Source organism: Pleurodeles waltl, unplaced genomic scaffold, assembly GCF_031143425.1.
Source record: "Pleurodeles waltl isolate 20211129_DDA unplaced genomic scaffold, aPleWal1.hap1.20221129 scaffold_91, whole genome shotgun sequence".
NCBI lineage: Eukaryota > Metazoa > Chordata > Amphibia > Caudata > Salamandridae > Pleurodeles > Pleurodeles waltl.
The window spans coordinates 988,965-1,007,460 of NW_027150403.1; the positions used below are offsets into that span (position 1 = coordinate 988,965).

Consider the following 18,496-nt stretch of genomic DNA (forward strand, 5'->3'; position numbering starts at 1 on the left):
AGAGTCAGACCTGCACAATGTTTTGGCTGTCAGGATGGCCGAGTGGTCTAAGGTGCCAGACTCAAGAGAGCTTGATCTTCAGTGAAGCTGAGCCTTCTGGTCTCTTCATGGAGGCGTTGGTTCAAATCCCACTCCTAACAGGTGTGTTTTCTTACCTTAAATCTTGCTCTGCTTGCACAGCCAGCTCCTCACACCACTATCTTTGGAAGCTGCTGTGGCATGTGAGGAGAAATCCACCAACCCATCGGCTGGGCCCTCAATCAAAATTCTGTGTATTACTGGAAGGGGCATCTCAGGCACACCTTCTGTTAGAGCTGCACTTTATGACAGTAACTACCATGCTGGTTTCTACTTAAGCAGTTGATTCTATAGTTTGAAGTGAGTCTCTCCTGCCACCTTTTGGGCAAAGAAGACACTGCCCCTGCAACAACACAGGCAGACAAGCTCAAACTGGGTTTCTTGGTTAGGTGGGCGGAGCATATTGGCAATGGTGCCTCCTCGTGACTTGCAATTTACACGAAGAAGACAGAGAGGCAGCTGGGAGTAGGCAGTACCCATGAACCCCTGAACACTGTCTTGCGACTTGCACACAATTCTGAAATGAGGCGGGGGAAAGGAGGTGATTTCCCCATCAAGGGCCATTCCGGGAAATCAGCCACCCCGCGTCTCCCAGGTGAGTGTTTCAGGCCTATGAGCCACTACTATAAATCTTGCCTGATCGAGCGCTGAGCGAGCAAGTGTGCTTGAATCCAAGAGGCATGCTTCTCTGGCTCAAGAGCTAGCAGGCCCTTCAGTGCTTCTGGTCTGGAAGTCTAAGGTGCAAGGGTCCAGGACTTGCAGAGGGTTACAACTACCAGAAAGGGTCTGCTTTTCCCATCAGTGCCCTAGTTCAGCTCACTGGCACAGGGCATCTTGACTACCTTTTTCCTTGCTAGAGACAAACAAAAAATCCTTGACAGAAAACATCAATTGCTATGGTACGCTTAGAGAGAGAGCCTCCAAATGGCCCTGCTTTCCTGAAAGACGCTTCAGAAGATGTTTCAAATGCCTCTGCAGCAGCAGTCTAGTTGGTGTAGGGGTATGATTCTCGCTTCGGGTGTGAGAGGACCTTGGTTCAAATCCCAGACAAACCCTTACCTTTATAGGTTCAGTCTGTGTTTTAAACAGGAGTATTTCTGCTTTTCACTCTTGTAAGATGTCATGTTGCAATGCAATACATGCTTTATACCTGCGTTGAGACGGTTCAGCATCATGAAGGTATGCGAGATTTCTTTGCAACTGCTTTTCTGTGCTGGAGCAGCAGTGCTCATAGGAACATTAAACGCACAGTGCTTCTCCATGGTAATTTCGGGTCCAGTTCTGAAATCACCTCTTGGAATGAAAGTGATGCCAGTTCCTTTCTTCCAAGCAAGAGATCGTGTTCCGGAAGGCTCACCTTTGAGCGTCATGAACATTGGCCCTCAGTCCTTGCATCCCAGTCCAATGCAGAGCCACATAAAGCAAGCAGGTGTGTCTGTTTCCATAGTGTGGTGGTTCCAGTACAATGCATAGCCACATGAAGCAAACCGGCAAGTGTGTCTGTTTGTGTAGTGTAGTGGTTATCATGCGCCCCTCACATGCAAAAGGTCCCTGGTTCGAAGCCAAGCAAAAACAGCAAGTCGCTGGGCTTTTTCCCAGTATTTGCATTTCCTGACTCAGCTGACAGGCAAGCTGAGATAAAAGAGACTGTATCTATCCCTCACCATCGTGAGGTACTACGCTCCTGTGGCATCTGTCACAGCTCACCAAGAGGAGTTGCGCCAGCTTACGTCAGTCAGTTGCTCACTGTTTGACCTTTGCATTGAAACCTGAGCCTACCGCATTCAAGCCAGCCAAGGAGGGAAGGTATGAGAGCGAAAATAGCTTTCCTGCCCTCACCAAGAACACACACCTTGAGCAAATAAGGTGCCAGACTTACAAGGCCCAATCGCCAACGGAGCATCATTTTCAGTGATGCCCCGGTGGCACTATGCACTGCGTGGTATTTACAAGATGGCTTAACACCACCTTGTAAATACGGCACCTTAGCATTCAGCACTTTCCCTGGAAGGGGCGTGCAATGGGTGTTGCTGTGAGTGTGCCACAGCAACACCATAGCATTTTGATGCTGCTCCAGATTTAGGAGTTGTCGTAAATCTGCGTCAGCGCCAAAATCCATTGCCATCCCAGGGGTATCGTTAGAGTGGCGCACTGAGGAGAAATGTTTTCATTTCTCCTCGTTTTTTCTCTTTCTATGTGTGCTGCATTCTGCAGCACACATAGAAGTAAGAGCAAATCACCATTGAAGATTTTTCTTTTGGCCAGGAAGGTGTCCCTTCCTGCACAAAAACAATTTCCCCCTCAACGCAGTCATCCTTGTACCATGGTGCAAGAACGGCTGCGTTGGCGCTCAGCAGCTAATTTAGAGCTGGTGCGGGGGAAGCACAGGGGTGCGCTGTATTCTACTAAATACGGCGCTTCCCTGCATTTTGAAAATGACGGAGCGTGGGGCTTGCAAATTTGGCACAGCGTTGCGCTCAGTGATTTTCTTGTAAATCTGGGACAACATGTCTAAAGGATAGAGGCTTTTTATGTCATGTTCGATGACGACCATGCAAATGACTCTAGTCATACTGCAGAAGAGAGCACCATGTGGCGTTTCTTGCTTTGGGATGTAGTCTCCCACTCTCTGCCACCAACCCTCGGAGCAGGGTGGGAGCCGTAGCGCTTCTGTGCCCAGGCTCGTTGGTCTAGGGGTATGATTCTCGCTTCGGGTGCGAGAGGTCCCGGGTTCAAATCCCAGACAAGCCCATTTTAGCGGAAAATAATCAAATCCTGCTCAAAATACACAACCCCTCAACATTTCTCATTCCACTCGAAGCATTGTTGCGCAAAACATATTTTTTGCCTCAGGCGAAAAATGGATTACAATGCCTTGGCTTCCTTCCTGCTTGCTCTCAGTGCGCCCTGTGTGATGATTTCACAGGCTTGCGTTCCTGGCATTTAGGCATCAGATATTTGTCTGTCTCTGCCCGCAGCTGTGACTTTTCAGGACGTCTGAGTGTATGCATGCTGGCTGACACCGCTGCAATTTTCACACTTACCCCTCGCATTCTGAGCAACTGCTGATCAAGTATAGAGGAAATCGGGCAAACATATGAGGGGAACTGTGCTCCTTCAGTCAAGCCAGCAAGCTTGTTTCTGTAGTTTAGTGGTTATCACATTTGCCTCACACGCAATAGGTTCCCGGTTCGACACTGGGCAGCAGTAGCTTTTGTGTTTGCTCACTAAAACCTCAGTCTCTCTCAATGCACACTTAGACAGAAATGACCTTTAAAAACTTGTGACCTGTGTAAAATGTGCTTTACTATTGCAGGACGATAAAAAGTTATCTGCATCCCTCGGTGGTCGTGCATGTGCCTTGTTTCTTGTTCTGTTTTTTTTTTTTTCTTGGCCATGTTATATTGTGGGGCCTTTAAAGCTGTGACTTTTATAGGAACATTGCAAGCGGCAGCATCAACAAGTGCAGACTGAAGAGTCAGACCTGCACAATGTTTTGGCTGTCAGGATGGCCGAGTGGTCTAAGGTGCCAGACTCAAGAGAGCTTGATCTTCAGTGAAGCTGAGCCTTCTGGTCTCTTCATGGAGGCGTGGGTTCAAATCCCACTCCTAACAGGTGTGTTTTCTTACCTTAAATCTTGCTCTGCTTTCACAGCCAGCTCCTCACACCACTATCTTTGGAAGCTGCTGTGGCATGTGAGGAGAAATCCACCAACCCATCGGCTGGGCCCTCAATCAAAATTCTGTGTATTACTGGAAGGGGCACCTCAGGCACACCTTCTGTTAGAGCTGCACTTTATGACAGTAACTACCATGCTGGTTTCCACTTAAGCAGTTGATTCTATCGTTTGAAGTGAGTCTCTCCTGCCACCTTTTGGGCAAAGAAGACACTGCCCCTGCAACAACACAGGCAGACAAGCTCAAACTGGGTTTCTTGGTTAGGTGGGAGGAGCATATTGGCAATGGTGCCTCCTCGTGACTTGCAATTTACATGAAGAAGACAGAGAGGCAGCTGGGAGTAGGCAGTACCCATGAACCCCTGAACACTGTCTTGCGACTTGCACACAATTCTGAAATGAGGCGGGGGAAAGGAGGTGATTTCCCCATCAAGGGCCATTCCGGGAAATCAGCCACCCCGCGTCTCCCAGGTGAGTGTTTCAGGCCTATGAGCCACTACTATAAATCTCGCCTGATCGAGCGCTGAGTGAGCAAGTGTACTTGAATCCAAGAGGCATGCTTCTCTGGCTCAAGAGCTAGCAGGCCCTTCAGTGCTTCTGGTCTGGAAGTCTACGGTGCAAGGGTCCAGGACTTGCAGAGGGTTACAACTACCAGAAAGGGTCTGCTTTTCACATCAGTGCCCTAGTTCAGCTCACTGGCACAGGGCATCTTGACTACCTCTTTCCTTGCTAGAGACAAACAAAAAATCCTTGACAGAAAACATCAATTGCTATGGCACGCTTAGAGAGAGAGCCTCTGTGGGAAAACAGGGCTGATTGCAGAGGCCCCCTAACTTTTTGCCCCCATTTTCCACTTTATGCTGGTGTTTTCCTGACTTTGATGGTGCCCTGGGTACTGCTAACCAGTCCCAGGGCCTGTGCTCTGAGTAAAATGGATATGCAAATTAGGCTAATTATAATTGGCTAAGTTAACCTACCTATAAGTCCCTAGTATATGGTAGGGCATGTAGGTTTAGGGACCACAGCATAGGTGGTGCACACCTAGGTGCATTGCTGAGGTGCCCAGTGTCATTTTAAAAGCAAGCCTGCCTTGCTGGCTGCTTTTAAATTAAAGTTATATGCAAATTCGACTTTGGAATTAAAGGTACTTCCAAAGTCTTAAACTACCTTATTTTTACATATAAGTCACCCCTAAGGTGTGCCCTATGTGCCCCTAGGGCTGGGTGCCATGTAACTATAAGCAGGGACTTTATAAAAATAGATTTATAAGCCCTGGTGAGGTAAAAACAGCCAAATTCGTTTTTCCCTCATTGAAGTAAATGGCCTTCATAGGCTAGAATGGGCAGACTTTATTTTAAATTTTAAAGTCTCCTTAAATGTTACATACCAAGAATTTGGTATCAAATTGATTGTTGTAATAAATCCCACAACTTCCAGTTGTTGGATTTAATATAACTTGTCCAGGTAAAAAGTTTAGACTTTACCTAAAAAGTTGCCAATTTCAGCTCTGCATTGTTTTTGCTGCTGTGCTCTGATTGGCCAGCCTGCAGCAGCTTCTGCCAGGCTGCCTTGATGAGGTGTGAAGTGGCCAGGCTTCACACAAAGGAATGTGCTTGGGGGAGAGAATCTCCCCTCAGCAGATGGTGAGGCAGGAAGGGGGAGGGCTGCCAAACTGGTCTTCAAAGGCAGAGAAGGACATTTGCAGCACCCAGCAACACCCCCACATCCTGCAACCCCAGACAACTAGGTGCCCCCTTGATTAGATTAGGAGAGGGCAGGAGAGGGGTGTGGTTGTGATTTTTAGCCACACCAGTGGGTGGGCTCAGCCAGATGTAACCTCCAAAAATCAGATTCATCCATGTTGGATTTTTAGAGACTGTTGCCTTCTGGGATGGATTTTTGCCACACTTCCCAGGAAGTGGTCATCACAGGGGGACAACCCTGTCCCTGATTGGAGAACCAGGGCCCCCCTGCTTTTCACCCAGGAGCAAGGATAAAACTGGCAGACCTGCACCCACGCCTCAGATCCCCTCTAGAATTCAACAAGAAAGGAACTAAAGAAGAAGAAGGACTGCCCTGCTGGACCCCTGGCCTGCACCTGGACCCTGCACTCAGAAGGACTGCACCAGCTGCACACTTGGGCTTCACCACAAGAAGGACTTTGCCTGGCTTCAACTGGTTCAAGGAGGGACTCCCTGTTTGCTACAGGTGAAAAATTGCTAAACCAGAGTTCCCTGCACCAACTCCTGAAGAAAGCGACCAGCTGACCACTGTCCAGTGGCCAAAAAGGAGTTTGCGCCAGGTGCATTCTGGGAGTTGAAGTCCGCACCCCCCAAGGACCATCACAGAACTTCTGGACCCTTGGGGTGAGCTGTGGACCCCAAAAGAACCTTAAAAGAACATCTGGGTGAAGCCCCAGAAGTTTGAAAAGATTTGAGAATTTTTGGCAAAAAGCTCCAGAGAGGGACCGACCCGCCGCGGAAATTCTAGCCGGCTTGCCTCAACCGCGACCCGGCCTGATTTCGTGGTTCGTCCCGGTAAAGAAAAACATATAAAAAAGAGACTAAGTCCGAACGTAAAAAGTTGACCGGGACCTCCCAGCCATCGTATCCCAGAAGGGCTCCATGGACGTCGGATCAAGATCCAGGTTTACCCCGATCGAAGGATTTTCATCTCGAAAAAACGACTAAGTCCGAAGGTAAAAGTCTCCACCGAGGAAACCCACATCGCGTATCCGGACAAGGGCTCCAGGAGGTCGGATTCAACTGGCAGGTTCGTCCCGGTGAAGAAAAACTTCAAAATAAAGACTAAGTCAGAAGGTAACTTTTTAACCGAGGCCTTCCGCGACCTGTAGCCGAGCAGGGCTCCATCGCGGTCGGCCTGAAAGTTTGACTTTGCCCCGGTCGAGGTGCAACCAGATGACCCGATTGGCGCTTTTTGTTTCTAAGCGCTAGAAAAGTAATAATTCTTTAAAAATTCATATCTCCGGTTCCCCTGAACCGATTTTAATAGTTTTTGTGTCATTTTAAAGATAAAAATATAAACTATTTTTATAAATTGGTTTTGGATTTTTAAACTGTTTCCTGTGTTTTATTTAATTACTGTTTTGTGATATTTGAATGCTTTACACTTTGTCTCCTAAGTTAAGCCTTGACGCTCGTTGCCAAGCTACCAAGGGTTGAGCTGGGATTAATTTACTGAGACCTAACTGTACCTTTGTGGAGGTTAGTGCCTTGTTGCTAGGTGTAGGTACCGACCTGCCCTACCAATAACCCATTTTCCAACATAATTGGACGCAGCGACGGGATCCTGTACTTGTGTTCAATATCACGTTACAGTTTTAGGTAAAACAAATTAAAAATCCTTTAAATTGTCCTAGTGCAAAAATTGTTTTTAATTTTTAATTTGGATTAATTTCAATTATTGAATTTTTGTAATTTTTCTAAATTCTTGTTTCCAATTTTTGCAAAAAGTTTTTGTTGACACAAAACTAGGGAACCATGGAGCTTGATCTGGCTAGCCTACCCACACTGACAGTAGTCCAGCTTAGGGGGTTGTGTATTGAAAGAGGGTTGCCTGCAACCACTGATCTCAGGAAGCAAATCCTGATCACATCCCTGACAGCATGGGCTGAGGCCCAAGAGGTAGAGTCAGAAGAAGCTCCAGAGGAGGGAGAAAGAAGGGAGGATGCAAGCTCTAACCACTCAGGGGAGGGAAGGCATCTGAGCCCAAGTGAGGATGAGGAAGAACGGTCCTCAGTAAACACAGTCACTAGGGGCAGATCCAAAGCTAGTGGTGGGAAGGGGGTCCTTTCAGGAGGAGAGAACCCATCCATCAGAGAAAGAGAGCTGGAGGCCCAGCTAGCATACATAGCTTTGGAAGCAGAGAAGCTGGCCCTAGAAAAGAAAAAGTGGGCATACAAAGAGAAAAGAGATGGAAGCAGCGATAAAGAAGCCGAGGTGTCCATGGGTGGGGGAGTTTGCCCCAGGTTACCCAAGGGGGTAGTTCCTGCTTATGTAGAGGGGGATGACATAGATAAGTGGCTGGGGGCCTTTGAGAGGGCACTCCAAATGAGAAGGGTTAGGCCTCAATACTGGGGTTCCATTTTGTGGGAGTTGGTCCCCAACTTAGGGAGGGATAGGCTTCTGACCTTAAGGGGGGAGGAGGCAGATTCATACCCTAGTATGAAGAGGTGCTTAGCCAAGAAGTTTGGTCTGACCCCAGAGCAATATAGAATGAAGTTCAGGGACACCCAGAAGGTCAGTACCCAGTCTTGGGTTGACTTTGTGGACATTTCACTAAAGGCACTAGAGGGCTGGATTGTTGGTAACAAAGTAGATACTTATGAGGGGTTATACAATCTGATCATGAGAGAGCACATCTTGACCAATTGTATCCAAGAAAGGTTACGCCAGCATCTAGTGGACTCTAAGCAGACCAACCCTAGAGAGCTAGGGGAGGCAGCTGATGAGTGGTTGAGAACCAGGGTGGTTGTCAAGTCCCAGGGGGGAGACTCCAAGAAGGGGGGGACAGGTCCCCAAAAACCTAAGGAGGGAGGTGGTAAGCCCACCACAGAGACTCCCTCTGTACCCCAGAACCCTAAGAAGGAGGAGAGTAAATCCCACTCCCACTCTGACAAGCAGAGACAGGGAGACCCAGGGTTAAAAAAACTCTTGGACAGTAGGGCTTGCTTTGACTGTCAGCAGACAGGTCACTTCAGAGGAGATGCAGCCTGTCCAAAGAAGGTGGTTAGCACTGGGCTGTCCAGTGTAGCCATAGAGGAGGATTCCTCAGATGATGAAGTCCTCCTAGCATTGAGCTGGGAGACAGGACCAGATGGTAAGCTGGTGATCCCTGAGGGTGGGAGTAGGCACTTCCACCACATTCAAGTGAATGGGATCCCTACCACTGGCCTGAGAGACACCGGTGCCAGTCACACTATAGTGAGTGACCGGTTAGTGACCCCAGACATGTATGTCCCAGGAAAGACAAAGAAAGTCAGGATAGCCACAGGGGAGGTCACCTCCAAACCTGTAGCCATAGTACCCCTAGAAAGGGAGGGTATCCTTGACTGGATTAGGGTGGTAGTCAGTGCTGACCTTCCCCTAGATTGTATCCTGGGCAATGACCTCCCAGAGGTGAGTCTGGTCACAGATGGGGTAGTCGCCCAGGGCGCCCCCCAACCCAAAGTCCTGGGGAGTCAGTCCCTACAGTTAGGACACAGGGGTCCCCAAGAAAAGGAAAGAAGAAAAGGAAGGGTAGGCCATTCTTAAAGAGAGTTCCAGGGAGCCAAGGGCCTTCTGCCCCAGTAGGGGGGAGCCCAGAGTTGGCACTGGTGAGGCCTCACCTGACCCCAAGGAAGTCCTGAGTAGTCAGGCAGCTGTCCAGATGCAAGGTGTTGCCCCTGCACTGACAGAAGGGAGAGTGGAAGGAGGGTGTCTGCCACAGGAGGTGGTAGCCCCCCACTCTAGACAGCAAGAGGGGTGCCAGGACCCCAAAGATGCCCCTAAAGCAGCTCAGCCACCTGTCAGTGGAGAGCTTAGGGTGTGGTTCTGGGTACTGACAGCTGTCAGTAGCCTCTGCTGGGTGCTAGCCTTCCTGGCAGCACTGTACTTGGCCTGGGAGGCAGACCCCAGGGCCAATAGCAAAGTAGGCCCCCTGACCCTATTGGTCATGGTGGGGTTGCTCAAGTGTTGGGTGACCTCTTTGGGTAAGCTAGGTTTTGCCCTAGCAAAGTTAGGAGTAGGGGAGGTGGGCACCTCACTACCCAAGTTGGCAGAGAGAGAGGAGGAAGACCACCCTAGAGGGAAGTTTCAGTTTGAAATGGGTCCTTTCATTGTTGGGGTGGGTTCACTACCCAGAGGGAGTGACCCTGACAGGAGGATATAAGGCAGAGTAGGCCCTGCAAAGGGACAGCCAGTTTTCTTCACTGTCTTCCTCGCCTAACAAGCCAGGAAGACTCTCCCAGGGTTGGGCTGAGTCTCCTGGGCGTGTGGGCTGGGTGGGGGTTGTGTGGGAAAACAGGGCTGATTGCAGAGGCCCCCTAACTTTTTGCCCCCATTTTCCACTTTATGCTGGTGTTTTCCTGACTTTGATGGTGCCCTGGGTACTGCTAACCAGTCCCAGGGCCTGTGCTCTGAGTAAAATGGATATGCAAATTAGGCTAATTATAATTGGCTAAGTTAACCTACCTATAAGTCCCTAGTATATGGTAGGGCATGTAGGTTTAGGGACCACAGCATAGGTGGTGCACACCTAGGTGCATTGCTGAGGTGCCCAGTGTCATTTTAAAAGCAAGCCTGCCTTGCTGGCTGCTTTTAAATTAAAGTTATATGCAAATTCGACTTTGGAATTAAAGGTACTTCCAAAGTCTTAAACTACCTTATTTTTACATATAAGTCACCCCTAAGGTGTGCCCTATGTGCCCCTAGGGCTGGGTGCCATGTAACTATAAGCAGGGACTTTATAAAAATAGATTTATAAGCCCTGGTGAGGTAAAAACAGCCAAATTCGTTTTTCCCTCATTGAAGTAAATGGCCTTCATAGGCTAGAATGGGCAGACTTTATTTTAAATTTTAAAGTCTCCTTAAATGTTACATACCAAGAATTTGGTATCAAATTGATTGTTGTAATAAATCCCACAACATCCAGTTGTTGGATTTAATATAACTTGTCCAGGTAAAAAGTTTAGACTTTACCTAAAAAGTTGCCAATTTCAGCTCTGCATTGTTTTTGCTGCTGTGCTCTGATTGGCCAGCCTGCAGCAGCTTCTGCCAGGCTGCCTTGATGAGGTGTGAAGTGGCCAGGCTTCACACAAAGGAATGTGCTTGGGGGAGAGAATCTGAAGAGTCAGACCTGCACAATGTTTTGGCTGTCAGGATGGCCGAGTGGTCTAAGGTGCCAGACTCAAGAGAGCTTGATCTTCAGTGAAGCTGAACCTTCTGGTCTCTTCATGGAGGCGTGGGTTCAAATCCCACTCCTAACAGGTGTGTTTTCTTACCTTAAATCTTGCTCTGCTTGCACAGCCAGCTCCTCACACCACTATCTTTGGAAGCTGCTGTGGCATGTGAGGAGAAATCCACCAACCCATCGGCTGGGCCCTCAATCAAAATTCTGTGTATTACTGGAAGGGGCATCTCAGGCACACCTTCTGTTAGAGCTGCACTTTATGACAGTAACTACCATGCTGGTTTCTACTTAAGCAGTTGATTCTATCGTTTGAAGTGAGTCTCTCCTGCCACCTTTTGGGCAAAGAAGACACTGCCCCTGCAACAACACAGGCAGACAAGCTCAAACTGGGTTTCTTGGTTAGGTGGGCTTAGCATATTGGCAATGGTGCCTCCTCGTGACTTGCAATTTACATGAAGAAGACAGAGAGGCAGCTGGGAGTAGGCAGTACCCATGAACCCCTGAACACTGTCTTGCGACTTGCACACAATTCTGAAATGAGGCGGGGGAAAGGAGGTGATTTCCCCATCAAGGGCCATTCCGGGAAATCAGCCACCCGCGTCTCCCAGGTGAGTGTTTCAGGCCTATGAGCCACTACTATCAATCTCACCTGATCGAGCCTGATCGAGTGCTGAGTGAGCAAGTGTGCTTGAATCCAAGAGGCATGCTTCTCTGGCTCAAGAGCTAGCAGGCCCTTCAGTGCTTCTGGTCTGGAAGTCTAAGGTGCAAGGGTCCAGGACTTGCAGAGGGTTACAACTACCAGAAAGGGTCTGCTTTTCACATCAGTGCCCTAGTTCAGCTCACTGGCACAGGGCATCTTGACTACCTCTTTCCTTGCTAGAGACAAACAAAAAATCCTTGACAGAAAACATCAATTGCTATGGCACGCTTAGAGAGAGAGCCTCCAAATGGCCCTGCTTTCCTGAAAGACTCTTCAGAAGATGTTTCAAATGCCTCTGCAGCAGCAGTCTAGTTGGTGTAGGGGTATTATTCTCGCTTCGGGTGTGAGAGGACCTTGGTTCAAATCCCAGACAAACCCTTACCTTTATAGGTTCAGTCTGTGTTTTAAACAGGAGTATTTCTGCTTTTCACTCTTGTAAGATGTCATGTTGCAATGCAATACATGCTTTATACCTGCGTTGAGACGGTTCAGCATCATGAAGGTATGCGAAATTTCTTTGCAACTGCTTTTCTGTGCTGGAGCAGCAGTGCTCATAGGAACATTAAACGCACAGTGCTTCTCCATGGTAATTTCGGGTCCAGTTCTGAAATCACCTCTTGGAATGAAAGTGATGCCAGTTCCTTTCTTCCAAGCAAGAGATCGTGTTCCGGAAGGCTCACCTTTGAGCGTCATGAACATTGGCCCTCAGTCCTTGCATCCCAGTCCAATGCAGAGCCACATAAAGCAAGCAGGTGTGTCTGTTTCCATAGTGTGGTGGTTCCAGTACAATGCATAGCCACATGAAGCAAACCGGCAAGTGTGTCTGTTTGTGTAGTGTAGTGGTTATCATGCGCACCTCACATGCAAAAGGTCCCTGCTTCGAAGCCAAGCAAAAACAGCAAGTCGCTGGGCTTTTTCCCAGTATTTGCATTTCCTGACTCAGCTGACAGGCAAGCTGAGATAAAAGAGACTGTATCTATCCCTCACCATCGTGAGGTACTACGCTCCTGGGGCATCTGTCACAGCTCACCAAGAGGAGTTGCGCCAGCTTACGTCAGTCAGTTGCTCACTGTTTGACCTTTGCATTGAAACCTGAGCCTACCGCATTCAAGCCAGCCAAGGAGGGAAGGTATGAGAGCGAAAATAGCTTTCCTGCTCTCACCAAGAACACACACCTTGAGCAAATAAGGTGCCAGACTTACAAGGCCCAATCGCCAACGGAGCATCACTTTTAGTGATGCCCCGGTGGCACTATGCACTGCGTGGTATTTACAAGATGGCTTAACACCACCTTGTAAATACGGCACCTTAGCATTCAGCACTTTCCCTGGAAGGGGAGTGCAATGGGTGTTGCTGTGAGTGTGCCACAGCAACACCATAGCATTTTGATGCTGCTCCAGATTTAGGAGTTGTCGTAAATCTGCGTCACCGCCAAAATCCAATGCCATCCCAGGGGTATCGTTAGAGTGGCGCACTGAGGAGAAATGTTTTCATTTCTCCTCGTTTTTTCTCTTTCTATGTGTGCTGCATTCTGCAGCACACATAGAAGTAAGAGCAAATCACCATTGAAGATTTTTCTTTTGGCCAGGAAGGTGTCCCTTCCTGCACAAAAACAATTTCCCCCTCAACGCAGTCATCCTTGTACCATGGTGCAAGAACGGCTGCGTTGGCGCTCAGCAGCTAATTTAGAGCTGGTGCGGGGGAAGCACAGGGGTGCGCTGTATTCTACTAAATACGGCGCTTCCCTGCATTTTGAAAATGACGGAGCGTGGGGCTTGCAAATTTGGCACAGCGTCTCGCTCAGTGATTTTCTTGTAAATCTGGGACAACATGTCTAAAGGATAGAGGCTTTTTATGTCATGTTCGATGACGACCATGCAAATGACTCTAGTCATACTGCAGAAGAGAGCACCATGTGGCGTTTCTTGCTTTGGGATGTAGTCTCCCACTCTCTGCCACCAACCCTCGGAGCAGGGTGGGAGCCGTAGCGCTTCTGTGCCCAGGCTCGTTGGTCTAGGGGTATGATTCTCGCTTCGGGTGCAAGAGGTCCCGGGTTCAAATCCCGGACAAGCCCGTTTTAGCGGAAAACAATCAAATCCTGCTCAAAATACACAACCCCTCAACATTTCTCATTCCACTCGAAGCATTGTTGCGCAAAACATATTTTTTGCCTCAGGCGAAAAATGGATTACAATGCCTTGGCTTGCTTCCTGCTTGCTCTCAGTGCGCCCTGTGTGATGATTTCACAGGCTTGCGTTCCTGGCATTTAGGCATCAGATATTTGTCTGTCTCTGCCCGCAGCTGTGACTTTTCAGGACGTCTGAGTGTATGCATGCTGGCTGACACCGCTGCAATTTTCACACTTACCCCTCACATTCTGAGCAACTGCTGATCAAGTATAGAGGAAATCGGGCAAACATATGAGGGGAACTGTGCTCCTTCAGTCAAGCCAGCAAGCTTGTTTCTGTAGTGTAGTGGTTATCACATTTGCCTCACATGCAAAAGGTTCCTGGTTCGACACTGGGCAGCAGTAGCTTTTGTGTTTGCTCACTAAAACCTCAGTCTCTCTCAATGCACACTTAGACAGAAATGACCTTTAAAAACTTGTGACCTGTGTAAAATGTGCTTTACTATTGCAGGACGATAAAAAGTTATCTGCATCCCTCGGTGGTCGTGCATGTGCCTTGTTTCTTGTTCTGTTTTTTTTTTTTTTCTTGGCCATGTTATATTGTGGGGCCTTTAAAGCTGTGACTTTTATAGGAACATTGCAAGCGGCAGCATCAACAAGTGCAGACTGAAGAGTCAGACCTGCACAATGTTTTGGCTGTCAGGATGGCCGAGTGGTCTAAGGTGCCAGACTCAAGAGAGCTTCATCTTCAGTGAAGCTGAGCCTTCTGGTCTCTTCATGGAGGCGTGGGTTCAAATCCCACTCCTAACAGGTGTGTTTTCTTACCTTAAATCTTGCTCTGCTTGCACAGCCAGCTCCTCACACCACTATCTTTGGAAGCTGCTGTGGCATGTGAGGAGAAATCCACCAACCCATCGGCTGGGCCCTCAATCAAAATTCTGTGTATTACTGGAAGGGGCATCTCAGGCACACCTTCTGTTAGAGCTGCACTTTATGACAGTAACTACCATGCTGGTTTCTACTTAAGCAGTTGATTCTATCGTTTGAAGTGAGTCTCTCCTGCCACCTTTTGGGCAAAGAAGACACTGCCCCTGCAACAACACAGGCAGACAAGCTCAAACTGGGTTTCTTGGTTAGGTGGGAGGAGCATATTGGCAATGGTGCCTCCTCGTGACTTGCAATTTACATGAAGAAGACAGAGAGGCAGCTGGGAGTAGGCAGTACCCATGAACCCCTGAACACTGTCTTGCGACTTGCACACAATTCTGAAATGAGGCGGGGGAAAGGAGGTGATTTCCCCATCAAGGGCCATTCCGGGAAATCAGCCACCCCGCGTCTCCCAGGTGAGTGTTTCAGGCCTATGAGCCACTACTATAAATCTCGCCTGATCGAGCGCTGAGTGAGCAAGTGTGCTTGAATCCAAGAGGCATGCTTCTCTGGCTCAAGAGCTAGCAGGCCCTTCAGTGCTTCTGGTCTGGAAGTCTAAGGTGCAAGGGTCCAGGACTTGCAGAGGGTTACAACTACCAGCAAGGGTCTGCTTTTCACATCAGTGCCCTAGTTCAGCTCACTGGCACAGGGCATCTTGACTACCTCTTTCCTTGCTAGAGACAAACAAAAAATCCTTGACAGAAAACATCAATTGCTATGGCACGCTTAGAGAGAGAGCCTCTGTGGGAAAACAGGGCTGATTGCAGAGGCCCCCTAACTTTTTGCCCCCATTTTCCACTTTATGCTGGTGTTTTCCTGACTTTGATGGTGCCCTGGGTACTGCTAACCAGTCCCAGGGCCTGTGCTCTGAGTAAAATGGATATGCAAATTAGGCTAATTATAATTGGCTAAGTTAACCTACCTATAAGTCCCTAGTATATGGTAGGGCATGTAGGTTTAGGGACCACAGCATAGGTGGTGCACACCTAGGTGCATTGCTGAGGTGCCCAGTGTCATTTTAAAAGCAAGCCTGCCTTGCTGGCTGCTTTTAAATTAAAGTTATATGCAAATTCGACTTTGGAATTAAAGGTACTTCCAAAGTCTTAAACTACCTTATTTTTACATATAAGTCACCCCTAAGGTGTGCCCTATGTGCCCCTAGGGCTGGGTGCCATGTAACTATAAGCAGGGACTTTATAAAAATAGATTTATAAGCCCTGGTGAGGTAAAAACAGCCAAATTCGTTTTTCCCTCATTGAAGTAAATGGCCTTCATAGGCTAGAATGGGCAGACTTTATTTTAAATTTTAAAGTCTCCTTAAATGTTACATACCAAGAATTTGGTATCAAATTGATTGTTGTAATAAATCCCACAACTTCCAGTTGTTGGATTTAATATAACTTGTCCAGGTAAAAAGTTTAGACTTTACCTAAAAAGTTGCCAATTTCAGCTCTGCATTGTTTTTGCTGCTGTGCTCTGATTGGCCAGCCTGCAGCAGCTTCTGCCAGGCTGCCTTGATGAGGTGTGAAGTGGCCAGGCTTCACACAAAGGAATGTGCTTGGGGGAGAGAATCTCCCCTCAGCAGATGGTGAGGCAGGAAGGGGGAGGGCTGCCAAACTGGTCTTCAAAGGCAGAGAAGGACATTTGCAGCACCCAGCAACACCCCCACATCCTGCAACCCCAGACAACTAGGTGCCCCCTTGATTAGATTAGGAGAGGGCAGGAGAGGGGTGTGGTTGTGATTTTTAGCCACACCAGTGGGTGGGCTCAGCCAGATGTAACCTCCAAAAATCAGATTCATCCATGTTGGATTTTTAGAGACTGTTGCCTTCTGGGATGGATTTTTGCCACACTTCCCAGGAAGTGGTCATCACAGGGGGACGACCCTGTCCCTGATTGGAGAACCAGGGCCCCCCTGCTTTTCACCCAGGAGCAAGGATAAAACTGGCAGACCTGCACCCACGCCTCAGATCCCCTCCAGAATTCAACAAGAAAGGAACTAAAGAAGAAGAAGGACTGCCCTGCTGGACCCCTGGCCTGCACCTGGACCCTGCACTCAGAAGGACTGCACCAGCTGCACACTTGGGCTTCACCACAAGAAGGACTTTGCCTGGCTTCAACTGGTTCAAGGAGGGACTCCCTGTTTGCTACAGGTGAAAAATTGCTAAACCAGAGTCCCCTGCACCAACTCCTGAAGAAAGCGACCAGCTGACCACTGTCCAGTGGCCAAAAAGGAGTTTGCGCCAGGTGCATTCTGGGAGTTGAAGTCCGCACCCCCCAAGGACCATCACAGAACTTCTGGACCCTTGGGGTGAGCTGTGGACCCCAAAAGAACCTTAAAAGAACATCTGGGTGAAGCCCCAGAAGTTTGGAAAAGATTTGAGAATTTTTGGCAAAAAGCTCCAGAGAGGGACCGACCCGCCGCGGAAATTCTAGCCGGCTTGCCTCAACCGCGACCCGGCCTGATTTCGTGGTTCGTCCCGGTAAAGAAAAACATCCAAAAAAGAGACTAAGTCCGAACGTAAAAAGTTGACCGGGATCTCCCAGCCATCGTATCCCAGAAGGGCTCCATGGACGTCGGATCAAGATCCAGGTTTACCCCGATCGAAGGATTTTCATCTCGAAAAAACGACTAAGTCCGAAGGTAAAAGTCTCCACCGAGGAAACCCACATCGCGTATCCGGACAAGGGCTCCAGGAGGTCGGATTCAACTGGCAGGTTCGTCCCGGTGAAGAAAAACTTCAAAATAAAGACTAAGTCAGAAGGTAACTTTTTAACCGAGGCCTTCCGCGACCTGTAGCCGAGCAGGGCTCCATCGCGGTCGGCCTGAAAGTTTGACTTTGCCCCGGTCGAGGTGCAACCAGATGACCCGATTGGCGCTTTTTGTTTCTAAGCGCTAGAAAAGTAATAATTCTTTAAAAATTCATATCTCCGGTTCCCCTGAACCGATTTTAATCGTTTTTGTGTCATTTTAAAGATAAAAATATAAACTATTTTTATAAATTGGTTTTGGATTTTTAAACTGTTTCCTGTGTTTTATTTAATTACTGTTTTGTGATATTTGAATGCTTTACACTTTGTCTCCTAAGTTAAGCCTTGACGCTCGTTGCCAAGCTACCAAGGGTTGAGCTGGGATTAATTTACTGAGACCTAACTGTACCTTTGTGGAGGTTAGTGGCTTGTTGCTAGGTGTAGGTACCTACCTGCCCTACCAATAACCCATTTTCCAACAAATGGCCCTGCTTTTCTGAAAGACGCTTCAGAAGATGTTTCAAATGCCTCTGCAGCAGCAGTCTAGTTGGTATAGGGGTATGATTCTCGCTTCGGGTGTGAGAGGACCTTGGTTCAAATCCCAGACAAACCCTTACCTTTATAGGTTCAGTCTGTGTTTTAAACCGGAGTATTTCTGCTTTTCACTCTTGTAAGATGTCATGTTGCAATGCAATACATGCTTTATACCTGCGTTGAGACGGTTCAGCATCATGAAGGTATGCAAGATTTCTTTGCAACTGCTTTTCTGTGCTGGAGCAGCAGTGCTCATAGGAACATTAAATGCACAGTGCTTCTCCATGGTAATTTCGGGTCCAGTTCTGAAATCACCTCTTGGAATGAAAGTGATGCCAGTTCCTTTCTTCCAAGGCAAGAGATCGTGTTCCGGAAGGCTCAGCTTTGAGCGTCATGAACATTGGCCCTCAGTCCTTGCATCCCAGTCCAATGCAGAGCCACAGAAAGCAAGCAGGTGTGTCTGTTTCCATAGTGTGGTGGTTCCAGTACAATGCATAGCCACATGAAGCAAACCGGCAAGTGTGTCTGTTTGTGTAGTGTAGTGGTTATCATGCGCACCTCACATGCAAAAGGTCCCTGGTTAAAAGCCAAGCAAAAACAGCAAGTCGCTGGGCTTTTTCCCAGTATTTGCATTTCCTGACTCAGCTGACAGGCAAGCTGAGATAAAAGAGACTGTGTCTATCCCTCACCATCGTGAGGTACTACGCTCCTGGGGCATCTGTCACAGCTCACCAAGAGGAGTTGCGCCAGCTTACGTCAGTCAGTTGCTCACTGTTTGACCTTTGCATTGAAG

The 18,496-nt window shown here is 48.2% G+C and overlaps 1 non-coding gene across 1 annotated transcript; it reads left to right on the forward strand.

Annotated features, from left to right (window-relative positions):
* The first annotated feature begins 13,365 nt into the window (after positions 1 to 13,365).
* Positions 13,366 to 13,437, forward strand: TRNAP-CGG (transfer RNA proline (anticodon CGG)). Its single transcript has one exon. It is a non-coding gene; the product is annotated as a tRNA-Pro (tRNA).
* The last annotated feature ends 5,059 nt before the right edge of the window (positions 13,438 to 18,496 follow it).